The 16,898-nt window shown below is 35.4% G+C and overlaps 1 pseudogene; it reads right to left on the bottom strand.

Annotated features, from left to right (window-relative positions):
• Positions 1 to 282: 282 nt before the first annotated feature.
• On the bottom strand, positions 283 to 773 carry LOC149164745 (uncharacterized; annotated as a pseudogene).
• Positions 774 to 16,898: the final 16,125 nt, after the last annotated feature.

The following is a 16,898-nucleotide window of genomic DNA, read 5'->3' as shown; positions in this document are numbered from 1 at the left end:
TGTACTATTATCATTCTTTGTACATTGGATTGATTAATAATGAGAATGTGAGGAATGTTGTAAGGCTGAGGCCTTTTTCGCTATGTCTGTTTTTTCTATATTTCTGCTATTTATTTTATTGAGTGTATTTTATGCGTGTTAGTTTTCTTCAATTGGTATTGGAGCTACTAGTTCTCTTGGTAAAACAATCATATCATCGTGAAGATTGTGTGATGCTATGAAAGTCGAGTGGTTAAAAGTTAATGCAGCATGCATGAACAGTTTTGCGATAGGCATTGTTTGTTAGTTGAAGGAATTTGATAGTGGAGAGCTTGATTGTGCATGCCGCATCACAAATTTCAACAAAGTGACGTAATGAAAACTCTTCTCAAATGGTCTCAGTTTATATGCAACAATTTTAGCATACTCCATAAAATCCTCCTGTAATTTAGGGATCTAGTTGTCCACTGACTTGTCACTATCGCTCTTACCAAACAATTTCGTGGTTGACTAGTAGTTTGCTTCCTCTCCAAGCCTTTTTTGATGTAGTTTCTCTGATAAATGGTCTATAGCTTTTCATCCTGAACATTTTTCAGTCTTTAATTTGCATTCATTCACTTTCTTTTTCTCAGGTTTTGGTTCAGGTTTTGATGGAGGCATTGGTTCTATAATAACCTCTTCATCCTCCCAAGACTCTTTAACATCTTCATCTGAAGCATCTTCGTCAACCCATGTGCCTTTTCGCTTCTCCTTGGCAATGACACAAAATCCTTAGCTTCCCAGTCATCCTCCATCATTGAATTTGATCAAGATCTACGAGTTGGTGATTTCCACGAATTCCAAAGGAAAGGAATTGAAGGTTTAGACAAAGACCACCATGAAACATGCATTACTACAGTCTATTCAGCTCTGATACCAATTGAAGAAAATTAACACACTAATAATACACTCAATAAAATAAATAGTAGAAATATAGAAAAACTAGACATGGCGGTGTTAATGCCTCGAAAATCGTTGCATCAACATCGAGGAAAACCACCCGGTGTAGACCTTAAAGGCAACTCCTTTCCGTTTCGTGTGGTGGCTTTGACTGGATATAATGGGACTAGTTTCCCAATGGTTTGTAAATAGGATGGATAAGTGATTGATCTTATATTATCTAATGATAATGGTGGATGATTTATTCTATAATGCAAAATTATAAACAACTAATCTATCCCGAGAAATTTCCATTTTAGTGCAACTTTTGATAATCTTTATCCAAAAATAGGCATATAGATGACTCCACTTATAAATAAAGACATTCATTCATATGATAATTACTTTGTTCAAGTAGTTGAACAAAGTAATAATTAAAAAATTATTACACTTTTCTTCATATATCATTGACATAAGTACGATTGAAAGAATAAAATTCCTTAAACATTCAATAGTGATAAGTAAAAGGACTGATGTTAAAACACATACATATATCTAATGATAGAAATAATTGAATAAACGATGATTCATATAAAAGAATGGAACAAAGACATAGATAATAGTACCATATGTAACTTGAATCCCCTCCGATATCAATTGCATTCAGATCCCGTCTTTCAATTTAGAAATACTTTCACAAAAAGAAATAGTGCATATCTTATCAAAGCATTCTTCATTAAAATTCAGAATATAGGCCCAGTCTTCATAAAAAAATATATATCAGAAGCACAATAGTGCAACTCCCAATCCAAGTTTGATACAAAAACTGAGGACCCTTTCTAAATACAATGAAAGGGTCTATAAATCCTTACTAACTAACCAACTATGAAATAAAAATTCTATGAAGTGGTATAACCAAATAATGAAAATCTCCTTGAAATAGACATGCTTGCAATAGGTAGAACAATTCACTGTTTTGGCTTATTATCCTTTGGCTTGAACTGGCATATAGTGAACATTGGTTGCAATTCTGGTGGATGACTCATATGTGAATGCAGTTGGGCTGAATACGTAGCATCATTAATTTCAGGAATCATGTAACTGATTGCATCGGTTAAACATTTTATTGCTGCCTTTTGACTATGGGGTTTAACCAGGAAGAACCAAAAGGTGTCCCAAGTTAAAATTTGGATGCCTGCGATTAATCTCTCCTTCTTTGCTAATTCCTGTTTGCATTTATGTTCCAATGCTTTAGCTGATGGCAGTTTACTTGGAGTACATTCTGAAATCAAATTAGACAGATAAAGTGTATCACTGATTAATTCAATCAAATTACCTGTTGTTGAACTACATCTTGAAGTTGCCCGCTCTGCTTTCATCAATTGAGACTACCATTCTATGAAAAGAATTTCCTTGTGGAATTCCAGAATTTGAGGCAGATTTGTAGCTTGTCCCTCCTTGGTTTTTTTCCAAGCAAGAAATTCTGTTAATGTCTCATCGGTCTACTCCAAATTCTGTCTCAATTCAACAGATTTATCAATCCTTGATGAAGAAATCTCACAGACGGGCTCAACAAGAGAAATATTATAACATAGTAAATTTAATTAATTAATCAATGCTTTATTGGTCTAGAGCACTTCGTATTTGAATTCTACTATTTGAGGAAAACCCTTGAAATTCTCTATTTGTTATGACAGTTGAGTGATTTTCTCATCTTTCATTTTGCTCAATTGTTTGTTCATTGACGTCAGCTTAACCAATGCTAAGGAGCTAAGGATAATTCCTTTTGTTTATGAACTACGCTTTGGTCTATCCTCTGCTTCTCCTTGAGCAATTGCTCGTTTAACTGGTTATTTAATTATTGTTGCACTGCTAATCGCTGCTCTAACTGCTCTATCATTTGCTGCCTTTCGGATACCTGTGCCTCAAGTGAAACAATTGTCTGATTTTTTTCTTTGAGTAAATTGCTGACTTCCGATGCTTTATCCATAGTAGATTCCAACTATGCCCCGACATATTGAGAGAGTTTTGTGAGGTCTTTGGAAGGATTAACTTCCTCTCTCCATACCACATTAGCCATCTCCATTTGTGCAGGTAAAAGAGAAGGTTGAACAAGCTTTCTCCTTTTCCTTTGTCTTTTTACTACAGCCCTGTGCTTAGGGCTGTAGAAGACATCTAAAGGTGGTATTTCTTCTACATGTAGGATGATTTCATTGGATGGATTTTCTAGAATTATCTCCATATCCTTTTGAGTGATTGGTGGGCCACTGGTTCCTTTAGTTGGAACCGTATTATTTCTGTCTTCTGACCAGTTGTCACTTCAGGTGTAGTAAATTCCTATAAATTCTGAGTATTACTTATGACGGAATTGAACTAATGCCATTCTCTAAGAAACTTGGGATCAATCTGAGTATCTGTATCTGTGAATTGACTATCTTTTCCTTGTCCATGTTCTTGTTCTTGTTCCTTTTCCTTTTCGGAGACCTTTTCAATATCAGAAGTCTTACCAGTAACTATTTGTTCAGTCTGAGTAGATGACTAGACTGTAGGAGCTGTGACTAAGAGGTCTAAAGGAAAAGTTTTCAATCTCTGTTCTCTAAGCCTATTAAACACTTCTAGTCCTTCATCTTGATATTTGATTTTAGCCAATGCTTTGACTTGGAATAATGATTCAGCTGAGGCAAATAGATCATCGAAGACATCATCTTCATGATCAAATTTGGCAAGCTTGGCTTGGTTAAGAACATTATAGGCCACCTTTCGGGGATCATACTGTTTGTAAGGAATTGTGCCAAGCTTTAGTGTTTGCAATTTTTCTGTCTCCTTCTCTGTGTGTTTGTAATCATGAAGAGTGAAAATGCCACACCGTAATGGGAATGTAGACCATACCTGCTTCTTGGAATTTTTAAGAGTTTTGGATGTCCCATCTACTATTATCTGATAAGCCAATTCCTGAGCTAACAGTTTATCGTTGTTATATACCTAGGGGGGATAATATGGGGTACCAAGGGAGGTACCCAAGGTAATAATGTAATAATGGGATGGGCCATAGTAATAAATAAGGTGGTTAACCCATGTCATGTAAGGGACCACAAGTAGTTAATAATAATGTAATGGGCCCATGGTATTCGTTGATGGTATGAGGGAACCATGGTAATGACCCATGGTATTGTATGTATGAGGCCTATATAAAGGCTAGAGACTCCACATGGAGATAGAGAGTGAAGGATTATTGTATGAACAGGCATATGGCTTGTGGAGTGTTCTCCTTCCTTAAGGAGTGAATGTATGGTGTTACCCTACCATAAGGGTTTTGATACAATAAAGAAGCATTTCTATCATTTCATATTATTTCTGGGTTTCTTTGCATTATCTTATCTTTTCATATCAGATCTTATTATCATATATTTTTGGGGTCAGATCTACAACAAATTGTTGTAGATCTAACCCGGAAAGATCTGATATGAAAATATAAGATAATGCAAATAAACCCAAAAATAATATGAAATGATTCTTTATTATCAAAACCCTTAAGGTAGGGAAACACCATACATTCACTCCTTAAGGAAGGAGAACACTTCACAAGCCATATGCCTGTTCATACAATAATCCTTCACTCTATCTCCATGTAGAGTCTCTAGCCTTTATATAGGCCTCATACATACAATACCATGGGTCATTACCATGGTTCCCTCATACCATCAACTAATACCATGGGCCCATTACATTATTATTAACTACTTGTGGTCCCTTACATGACATGGGTTAACCACCTTATTTATTACTATGGCCCATCCCATTATTACATTATTACCTTGGGTACCTCCCATGGTACCCCATATTATCCCCCCTAGGTATATAACATTCCACCCCCCTAAGCATGTTTCGTCGCCGAAACATGGGAAGAACACAAAGAATAAGATCTACTCAAAAGAATAGTCCACTGATACCATGCACGTGCATCTAGCCATCCAAGAGAAAGGTGAGCCCTTGATCTCGCTGGTGCCTCGCTCGCTTGAGATGGAAGTTGACCGTGGTAGCTCTTCTGTGTTGATGTGTAGTAGGTGGATCTTCTCTCCTCGCTATCCGTCATGTGACTACTTGGTTTCCATCTTGATGGTTGTCTTGCGGGGTGATGTGGGTGATGATATGTTGAAGTTTTAACCCACGATGGATTTTTCTTTACTTCACCCTGCTGTGGTGCCTGTTGTGGTGTCTTCTTTTTCAATATGACTTCAACCACTGAGCCCTCCTCTGATGTATCATCACCTGTAACCTTTTCTTCTTCAGCCTCTGTTTGTGTTTGATTGTTGATCATCAAAGGCTCATCATCTGATATGTCAGTCCCTGGAACATCTTCCGCTTCAGCCTCCATGTGCTCTACCTGCTTATTGATGGAAATATCCTGTAATGTAATTTTCTTCTTTTTATACCAGAGCTTCAGGAATTTCTTCTGCACATTAATATTGATAGTACCCACGGATTCCATCCAAGGATATCCCAAAACAACATCCATGTTATCCATATCTGAAGCATAAAAATCACCATGAAACACATACTTATCCATAGAAAGTTTCAAATCCTTATAAATTTGAACAACCTCATCATCAACCTGTGTACTTTGAATTTGTTTCGCTAGAACTTGCAATTTTTTTGCCAAATTAACATTGATGAAATTATGCTTGCAACTAGGATTTATAGAAACAATGATCTTTTCTTTCTGAATCAATCCATGAACCTGCAATAAAGAAATACCAGTAGGAAATAACCCCACATGTTTCCCCTTATCTTGTTTTCTAGTCTGAGACCATTTGTCCATAAGGAGTTTTTCCATTTCTTCATTCGAGAATTTGGACAAGGCTATATGGCCCAGTGAGTTCCACCATATGGCGGCCTCTTCTTTCAAAAAAAGTGGTACCATAAACTTCCAGCTCTCCTCAAATATTTTCTTTAGGTTTTGTATGAATTCTTCAATAGTAGGGCTATTATCTTTCCAGTAAAAGTTTCCATGAAGAGGGTTTGAAAAAAAAAATTCACTTACTTGGCGAAAATTTGAAATGGCCACAATTCCTTCAATATTGATCAGAATCTCTATTATAACTTGTTTTTAGAAATGGAACAATCATTCTGCATCTGTCCATGTGGTAGAAATCTTGATCCAGGCACTTGAAATTTCAGATCTGTGCTGCTACTCTCCCGCCGTCACCAAAATTTCTGCAAAAAGAGCTGATTTTAAATCAGTGATATCTCCCTCATCCGGACTCCGATTCGACTGATTTTTTTTTTTGAAATTGGGTATTTTTTCCCAAAGAATCCAGATATGCAATTATATTTTACAGATCTTGTACCAGGACGTCTAGATCTGCGCCACAAAATCACTGTCCTGAAAATTGTCTGCAACCCCACTGATTTTTAGATCAGTGATATCTCCTTCATCCGGACTCCGATTCAACTGATTTTTTTTGAATTCGAATATTTTTACACAAAGAATCCAGATATCTAATTATATTTTATAGATATTGCACCAAAATGTACAGACCTGACCTGCAAAGTCGCCGCCCCCGAAACCCTACAAAAAAAAAAAAATCTCCACTTTTGTGCCCAAGAAAGTGCTATGATACCAATTGTTGTAGATCTAACTCGGAAAGATCTGATATGAAAATATAAGATAATGCAAATAAACCCAAAAATAATATGAAATGATTCTTTATTATCAAAACCCTTAAGGTAGGGCAACACCATACATTCACTCCTTAAGGAAGGAGAACACTCCACAAGTCATATGCCTGTTCATACAATAATCCTTCACTCTATCTCCATGTGGAGTCTCTAGCCTTTATATAGGCCTCATACATACAATACCATGGGTCATTACCATGGTTCCCTCATACCATCAACTAATACCATGGGCTCATTACATTATTATTAACTACTTGTGGTCCCTTACATGACATGGGTTAACCACCTTATTTATTACTATGGCCCATCCCATTATTACATTATTACCTTGGGTACCTCCCTTGGTACCCCATATTATCCCCCCTAGGTATATAACAATCGTGCACATACAAGGGAAGGACATGGGGTTTTGTATTGCTACCAAAAAGCCTTATATAAGTGATTTTTTCCTCCCCAAACCAGCTGCCTACTGCTGTCAAATCTGTTTCTACTTCGGGAGATATCTAGGGAGCAGGCTTATCAAAAATAGAGTAATAAATAGGCAAAATAAAACCATTGCAGATTTTATACAGGTGATTTTTGTAATTAGCCTTCCATAACTGCTCATGATAGATATGTATTGGTTTAGGGTCTGCGGGGGTCCATCTCCACCCGAGCAATGGAAATTCAGAATTAAAACAAATAGTGTCCATAATGAATGCACTATAATAAAATGGGGGAATGGTCCTAGTAGTATGATATACATTTGCCCTGTACTCTAGAATTGTTGTGGCTAGTTTATTAGATAAAATATTGGCCCAATCCATCACATAGCCATTGATTGCAGCCTCCATTAGAGGGACCATTTCTATAGTAAATTTAGCGGAGTCATGTATTCCCCACATTCTACACATCATAGCTCCAACATAACAGTAAGGAGAAACCAATGAGTCTATGGAGTACTTACTCTATGATTCATGTTTGTGCTTCTCAGGGAAGTGTCTCCACTGCTTAATCGGTGCTAATTATGACTCATTTTCTTTTGCAAAAGCTTCTAAGAATGCTTTATTATACCACTTCTTAAGCTCAGGTAAGTGATACATTTTCCTTAGATCATCTGGCTAGAACAAGACAAATATCCTCCCGTCAGTCGTGCAAAAAGTTCTGTTCGTAAATGGGATTTTTTCCACCACTTATTTCACGCCATCAATATATGGGAGGACTTTAGCTCGCGCTGCTATTCTGTGAAGAAAGGAGCATGCCAACTCTTTAAGAGTTCCTTCAGATTTATTGGTTGAATCAGCCGTGGCTTCTTCGGATAATTCTTCAGCCTCTTCAACTTCAACCAGATTATAGATACTCTCCCAGCTAGTGTTTCTGAGTCTAAGACACGTTGTTTTTGATATCAATCCCTTTTTACTTGGTCTTGGATCTTTTGCTGGAGGAGCTGCTATTGCAGACTTCTTAGATTTCTTTCTGATTTTCTTCAGATTTATGGTTTTAGTGGAATTCTACACAAGCGATTGAAAAACCGTGATACAGAGAAATGTTGCTATAGACTAATATGATAATGAAAAAGAGCTACGTCGATTGGCAGGTGATAATGGAATATAGTTAAAGTTTTCCATGGATGAAATCTAAAGAAAAGATCTACCCTTAACTACTTCCTTGAATAGCCGTTTAACCCGTGAATCGTGGTAAAGATGGTTTTAAATGCCCATCATGTCGTTTATATGCCAAATGATTAATTCAAGCGTGCCTTAGATCTTTATCAATTATAAATCACAAATCGTGATTGGGAATATCAAGGTGCAGGCTTTAATACTTGCTTTAAATATTTCCTATTTCCGAAAGGTGATATAATGCATGCAAACCATTTTAAATACATTTTTGAGATGTGCGCCTAATTAATACATCGCAATCGGGAATGGGCTCGGGCTTTCTTGTTTTGTCACTGTGATTTCGCCTATTGCCGATTACGATATGTTTTATTGCATCAGAGGTTTTGAGCATTCCTTGTTTATGTGTTGGCTTGTTTTTTTCATCACCAATTTGCTGATTGTGATATGCTTCATCGCATCGGAGGAATTAAAGGACTTGATTATATTGCACTTTGCTTTTGGCTTCTCCGATTCCCCAATTGTGATTTCCTTTTAGGATCGGAGAGAATGGATAAGGGTCTTCCTGGCTTTTGCGTATGTTCCCTTTATTATTGCGATATGCGATCTTCTGATCGCTTTATTGCAATAACGAAGAGCTTTATAATTTTTTTTAAAAGTCACGCTTTATTTTGATTCAAAAGGCTTTTATAATAATTCATTTACCTTAAGCCTTTTTAATGGTTTTTGCTTATGATGGGTTAATACCAATTTTATTTATTAACACACAAATCTTACCTAAGTTGATTTAAAGGGACCCATTTCTTATTTAAAATTTTACATAAAGATTTTATAAGAAATGGGGGGTTGTTGTTTAGCACAAGAATTGGTGATTTACTGGGAGAAACAGTTATCTCTAAGAAAGTAATACAATACTTTAACTTTCTTGATCTGAAAACCTTAATTGATAGAGAAAATCTAACATAACTAGATAATCATAAATTTTGAACATAATGATAACTATTTTTTCTATCTCTTTCTCTACTTAAAACTAAATACATTCTAAGCTTTAGATTAACCTCAGTTGGTTGATAATGATAAAACAAAAGACTTTTCCAACTTAGCTTTTGTAATGACTCCTTTGTCATAGGTAGAGCCTCTGCTGTCAGCAAATGTCTATAGTCTCGGCAGGGTTACCTTTTAACTATTAGATCATTCATTGTTCCATCGATTTTAGAGTATAATTAAAAAGAATGAATTCAAAAGATATGTTTCCACATTTTTTGTATTTCATTTTCTTTTTTCCTTATTTTGTAAGATAAAAAGCCATTGTCCTAGTTTGGTGGCCAGCTATTGACAATGCCATTCACTGGTTGTAATTTAACTGAACAAGCTGGCTCGTGATGAGACCCCTTGTCTTATAATAATAAGCCATTACCCTGTTTTAGTATGCAGTATTGGTAATGTCAGTTGAACTATTCCCCCATGATCATGGTAAGCAGGCTTGTAATAAGACCCCTTATCTTTTATATCAAATATATTTTAGAATTACACTCTGAGTAATTATAAACTTTGATGAATGGGATGAACAATTTTCTCCTCAAGAGAATATGGATGACAGGGTAAGAGTTGAATATGCTAAGATTGAATCCGTCTTTGTTTTGTATTGATAACCATTTTTAGGCTTCTAAAACTTTAAAATGATTTACAATATTTCTAAGCTTTGAGAATATTTCACAAAAATAAAATGGGGTTTTCAGAATCCAATTATACCTAACTTCCTAGAATCTTCCTTTTCCTTCATGGCTTCCATTTCTTAAAAGTAAATATTAAGACTATTTTCTTTTGAGTAACTTTTTCAATATAGAAAAGACCAATGGAAGGATTTTTACAACTTTATTTGCTAGGATTTTAAACAAACTAATTTATTCACACAAATCTTGCTGAAAATTGAATATTTACAAAGGGAGAAAATTGAAGAATTTTTCCAGAATAAGGCCGTCGACAGAAAGAGAATCTCTCTTTCCTGATAGATCTTGCAATATGAATGTAGAAGGGCCTATCTTCTCGCTGATTTGGAATGGTCCAAGCCACATTTTCTGAAACTTAATGTGTTTTCCTTTATCTTCATGGGCTTTGTCCCACTTCAAAACTTGATCACCAACTTGTAAATGTTTTGAGCTGGTTGAAATTGCATCAAAAGATGACTTAATAATCTGCTGATGTTTTGCATGTATAATTCAGGCTTTCTCCCTTTCTTCATCTAGTTTCAGGATCTGATCATGTCTCACTTGGATAGAAGATGAGGGAGTTTCTTCAATAAACTGTACTAAGGCCAGTGATGGAAGTACTAAATTTGTTGGCATGAAAGCTTCCTTTCCATACACTAGATTAAATGGGGAAGTGCCTATTGAGGCCTTCTGTGTTATTCGGTCAGCCCATAGTGCAAATGTCAAAGGCTTGTGCTAGTTTTTATGATTCTGCTCAATAGTTCTCTCAATGATTTTGATGAAATTTTTATTGGTAGATTCTGCTAAACCATTACCCTAAGGGTAGTAGTTTGCAGAATATTTCAACTTAAATCCCCTTTTGATAGCAAAGTCAAATATAGAATTACCAGAGAAGTAAGATGCATTATAAAAAATAAGAGCATTTGGGACACCAAACTTGGTAATGATGAACTGATCTATGAATTCGATAATTGCCTCAGAATTTGTTGTCTTCAAAGGAATTGTTTCAACCCACTTAATAAAGTAATCAGTGGCTGTGAGGATATACCTATGTTGTTTGGACGAATCTGGCATGATTTCTCTAATGATATCCAATCCGCATTGTTCAAAAGGCTGTTCAATGTTGACTGGTTGCAAAGGGAAAGTTGTCTTCCTTTGTCTTCCACTATTAGTTTGACAACTTTGGAATTTCCTTACATATTCATGAGTATCTCTAAACAAGGTGGGCCAGTAATACCCAACACAAATGATTTTGTGGGCTGTTGTATCAACTCCAAAATGTCCTCCTACTAGTCCATCGTGTAGCTCTTGCAAGACCTTTTGCACTTCAGGTTTTTCTAAGCATCTAAACGGAATTGAATCATAATTCCGTCTAAACAATACATCATCTACAATTATGAAGTTTTTTTCTTTCAGTATTATAAGACATTTGTTTTTATAAGAAATATTAGAAGGAGCATATCCATTTTTCAAATAAAAAATCAGATCTGCGTATTGGGATTCAGGATTAGAGGTACTTATCTGATTGATTTCCTTAATATCTTTTGTACCTTCAGGTTCTTGAATGTTAGGAGCTCCTGCTAACAACCTGCAAAAACCTTGGCCTTTGATAATATTTGCGGGTTTTATTTCCAAGTCATATTCTTGTGGTGTTGTAACCCAATTTTCTCTCTTTTCTCTTAATTCCCTTTGAACAAGTAACTGTCTTACTGCTGAAAAAGGGATTATAACTTTTGTGTGAGATTTTAAGAGAAAGGGTCTATAGTGTTCGATGGCTTTATATACAACAAAAGCTTGTTTTTCAACTTTCGAGTAATTAAGTTCAGCACCTTGAAGGTTTGAACTATAAAATGAGATTGGTGCTTCCAAGTTTTGATCGTTAATTTGTGTGAGTACTGCTGCGTAAGATGAATCAGATGCAAGAGTATATAAGATGAAATGATTTGAAAAATTATGAGTGCTTAAAGCAGGGGCATTTATGATTGATTGTTTGATGGAATCAAATGCCTCTTTTTCTACAGGCCCCCATTTAAACACTGAATTTTTCTTAATCATGGTTTGTAATGGTAAAACAATCTGTGAAAACTCTGGGACAAATCTTTTTACAAAGTTAATCTGACCTAAAAATAATTGCATGGATTTTTTATTATGAGGAAATGGAATATTATAAATATATTTGATTCTATCCGAATGAATATAAATTCCATCTTTTGAAATAATGAAGCCCAAGAGTTTACCTTGGTCAAGAGCGAAAAAGGATTCCTTAGGATTGAGTGAGATACCATACCTTTTGCAACGTTCAATGATTTGTTTCAGATCATGTAAATGACTTGACGTTTTCTTAGAGAATACAGTAATATCATCTAAATAGACAACTACTGATTTATTGATCAGTCCTTTGAATGCTATGTCCATCGCTCTTTGGAGCGTAGCTCCAGCCTTGATTAACCCGAAAGGCATTTTTTGGTAGGCATAGGTTCCCCACTTAGTTCTGAAAGTAGTCTTAAGTCTGTCATCAGGGTGTACCAAAATTTGGTTATACCCTTAAAAACCATTTAAGAAGGACATCAGTTCAGAACCGGCTACTGAATGGAGAGTTTGCTCCATTGTTTGTGGAGGGAAGTTATCCTTTTGACTTGCGTTGTTAAGATTTCTAAAATTTCTGATGTCACCACTTTTCTTCCTTACTGGCACCATATTGGATACCCAATTTGAATGTCTAACAGGAAAAATTATCTTAACTTTCAAGATTTTATTTAATTTAGCTTTTATTTGACTCTCTAAGTCAGGATGAATCTTCCTTAATTTCTGTTGTACTGGTTTTTGTTCAGAAAGCATTGGAATCGTATGTTGTATGATAGATGTATCATATGTTTTCAAATCATCATATTTCCAAGTGAAGACATTTTTATATTTATGCAATAATCTAATGAATGCAATTCTTTCTTCTAAAGAAAGTCCTAATCCCAAATTGATGTTTTGTGGATTGTCCTCAGTACCAAGGTTTATTAATTCAAATCTCAAAATTGAACTTTGGAGCTTTGAATTAGTAACCTATTTAAACCTGTCTTTGATGTCATAAAGATCTTCAAGCTTGACCACTGGTCTAGGTATTGATTTTTCTTCAAGATTTTCCTTCATTTGAAGGTCATGGTCACTTTCATCAATAATTTGATCATCATAGGATTTGTCAGAAGTTAAGAAATTTAAAATGTCTTCATCGTGATTGAACACTCACCAGTTAGTGACATTATCAGGAATTGATGGCCTAAAAATTAATTCTACTGAGAATCTATCGGGACTGTAATCTTCAGATGGAAGGAGCTTAGAAGCAACATTAACTAGCAAATTTTCGGCTGCATTCTGGGATCTAGGGATGGGAGAAATATTTAATGCAAAAAACTGATATATTAGGTCTTGTACCAAGGACTGATAGTGTTTAAGGTGACTGGAAAGGCAATGAATAGTATTTCTGACTTGTCTTATAACAATTTCTGAATCACTGAACACTTTCAAATATTGAACTTTAAGAGAAATTGCTTTATAAAGTCCTTGAACCAAGGCTTCATATTCAGCTGTATTTTTTGTGCATTCAAATTCTAGCCTACATGATAACATGGTCTTTTCTCCCTCGGGACTAACTAAAATACATCCCGCTCCTACACCTTCACTAGATTTAGACCCATCAAAATATAATGACCAGAACAAAGATTTATCTATAGTTTCCTCAACAATTTTAGCACACCTTGATGTATCTGTTTGAGAAATTTTTTTGATTTGAGATGTGAAATTATTAACTGAGAAGGGTGATGGTTGAGCAGTAAAATTGCCAAAGAATGATTCAGATGAGTAATTCCCCAAAATGTCGTTATTCAATGCTATTGGTTTATTTTCTTGTTCAAACTCAGTAACAATATGAGTCATATGTTTCTCTTGATCGATCTTTAATTTATTTGGCTTTCCTTTATAAGGTGACCACATATGAGACCAATCGATGAAAATATAACCATGAATTTTCTCAGACCAGTCTCTACTCAAAATCAAACCATAGGATTCGGGTATATCAATGATTAAAATATCAATTCTCTAAACCACTCTTGGATCTACTGATAACGTAATAGTAACTGAGTTGATTTCTCCTAAAAACTGGACCTTAGTTCTATCCAATTGAACAATATGAGTTGCAGACTTTTGGGGTTCTATGTTTAGTTTGGAACAAACCAAAGCTGACATTATATTCGAAGAAGCCCCTGAGTCAATCAAACTGTTGTGTAGATTTCTATTATAGATCTCGTAGGTTAAGAGAAAAGGAGGAGTATGGGAATTTGATCTATCTCTAATTAAAATAGCATCAGTAGCTTCTACTACTACCAGGAGGTGGTTTACCTGATTCATTGGCAGCGTTGGACAATACAGTATTAGGAAGAGGAGAAGATGGTACCGCGTCTAACTCCTTAAGCAGCAACTTTGTTGGTGTTTGAGTTTACTGAGTTCAAACATGGTAATATTTGTTTTTGATTTCTTCATGTCTTCAATAATGTTGTAGTCCATAGAATCTGTAACCACTAATGTTTTAGCTGTTGTAGGTGGATTTGAAACTGATGGCTGATTTTGAGAAGGTGGAGTTGGAGATTTCTTTGTGGGAGTTTTTTCTTTTGTAGGAGTACCCGTGTTTTTTTTCTTTTGATTTATTTGAACAGGCTCAAAAGTACCTTTACTCCTGGTAGTAACTAGGAAAGCTTCTTGTTCATTTTCTGTATCGGAATTAAGTAGAATGAAATCCCACATCCCATGGCATTCAGCAGTTACTTCTTCTTCAGTTTCTTCAAATGACAAGACAGTCTCCTATTCTTCATATTCTTCTGGATCTGAGTTTGCACTGGATATAGCATTTGGTGGCTTTGATTCAAGTTTCTTAAAGTTCCTAAATGGCATTTTTGTTGAAGTTTCAGCTACTTGCTTTTTAATTTCTACCATTTCATTTGACATAGTTTTAAAAACTTTTTGAAGACCCTCCATATCGTATGGATCTTTAGCCGTTTTCTTCTTTGAATCATTTTTGAAAGAAACCTTTTTAAATTTTTTGTCTTCAAGAGCAGCTTTCTTTTCCAAAGCGGTGATACGTTTTTCCATAGCAATTGCCTCTTTCATGTTTTCTGCTAGAGTAGGTTTTCCAGCTCTATCTACAAAGATAGCTATGTTTGAAGGTAAACCTGTTATATACCATTCACTTCTAACTTGTTCACTAGGTTTGGAGGCAGTTGGAATCTTATTCAAGAGTTTATTAAACTTAGAATTGAATTCTTTTATAGGTTCTTTGGACTCTGTCCTAAGACTTGAAAGATCATTGATTAATGTTGCTACAGATCTGTCATCACCATATTTAGTCAAGAATTGTTCTTGAAAAATATTCCAACGGGTAATGGATCCTGATGGTAAAGAAAAGTACCAAGACCCAGCTGATCCTTGTAGGGTATAAGGGAAAAGCCTTACGACCAAATCTTCCTCTGTAACTCCCTTTAGATTGATTAATAACATAAAGTTGTTAATATGTTCATCTGTTGTTATTCCTGCATCTAGATTAAATTTTGGCAACCATTTTTCGGGGTGTGCTGGCAATGGATGCAAAGGTGCAGGCATAGTAACTGCACTAGGACTACTCCATGGATTTTGTGCCATTGTGAAGATAGGAGATGATAATGTCGATGAAGTTCCAGATGGTTGGGAAAGGGCAGATATTGAGATTCCAGAAAGTTGCGAAGCCGATGTTGAAGTTCCTATTCCCTGTTGAACAACAATTTTTAATGGAGGATTGGATGGTTGGCTTTACAACGGAGAAGATGAAATGGAGGATGATGATGAGATTGTTTCACTACCAGATCCTTCAGTTTTTTCCTTGCCCTTTTCTTTTTGGGCAAAGGTAACTCAGTAGTTTCGATACCAAGCTTTTCACTTTGAAGTTTGGTGAGGGGGTGAGAGGGAATGAATTACGAAGTCACACTGCCTTGAGATACCTCATATTTATGTGGTGATATTGAGAAGCCTTGAAGTTTATGGATGAGAGACTGTACTTCAGGAGATTCAATACTTAATTTTTCTGAGATGTGTTGAGGTTGAGCAGTGGTAGTTGTTTTTTCTTATTCTCGTTTGAAGACTGGAGTTCTAGCATGCAAAGGAGAAGTCGGAGGTGAGGTGGAGGGAGATTTACTCTCAGAATGGGTTATATGTTTGTATTTGCTCGCCATTCACAGCTCATGGCCCTCCTTCTAGCACCAAAAATGTTGATGCCTTGAAAATCGTTGCATCAATATTGGGGAAAACCACCTGATCCGAACCTTAAAGGTAGCTCCTTTTCCGTTTAGTGTGGTGGCTCCGATTGGATATAATGGGACTAGTTTCCCAATGGTTTGTAAATAGGATGGATAAGTGATTGATCTTCTATTATCTAATGATAATGGTGGATGATTTATTCTATCATGCAAAATTATAAACAACTAATCTATCTCAGGAAATTTCCACTTTAGTGCAACTTTTGATCATCTTTATCCACAAATAGGCATATAGATGACTCCACTTATAAATAAAGACATTCATTCATATGATAATTACTTTGTTCAAGTAGTTGAACAAAGTAATAATTAAAACATTATTACAATTTTCTTCATATATCATTGACATAAGTACGATTGAAAGAATAACATTCCTTAAACATTCAATAGTGATAAGTAAAAGGACTGTTGCTAAAACACATACATATATCTAATGATGGCAATAATTGAATAAATGTTGATTCATATAAAAGAATGGAACAAAGACATAGACAATAGTGCCATATGTAATTTGAATTCGCTTCGATATCAGTCACATTCAGATCCCGTCTTTCAATTTAGAAATACTCTCACAAAAAGGAATAGTGCATATCTTATCAAAGCATTCTTCATTAAAATTCAGAATATAGGCCCAATCTTCATAAAAAAATATATATCGGAAGCACAATAGTGCAACTCCGGATCTA

Source organism: Pinus tabuliformis, chromosome 5_1 (genome assembly GCF_031772625.1).
Source record: "Pinus tabuliformis cultivar Carrire ecotype Pingquan chromosome 5_1, CPIR1, whole genome shotgun sequence".
NCBI lineage: Eukaryota > Viridiplantae > Streptophyta > Pinopsida > Pinales > Pinaceae > Pinus > Pinus tabuliformis.
The sequence above is the reverse complement of the archived record's forward strand: the minus strand, read 5'-3'. Positions and strand labels throughout refer to the sequence as shown.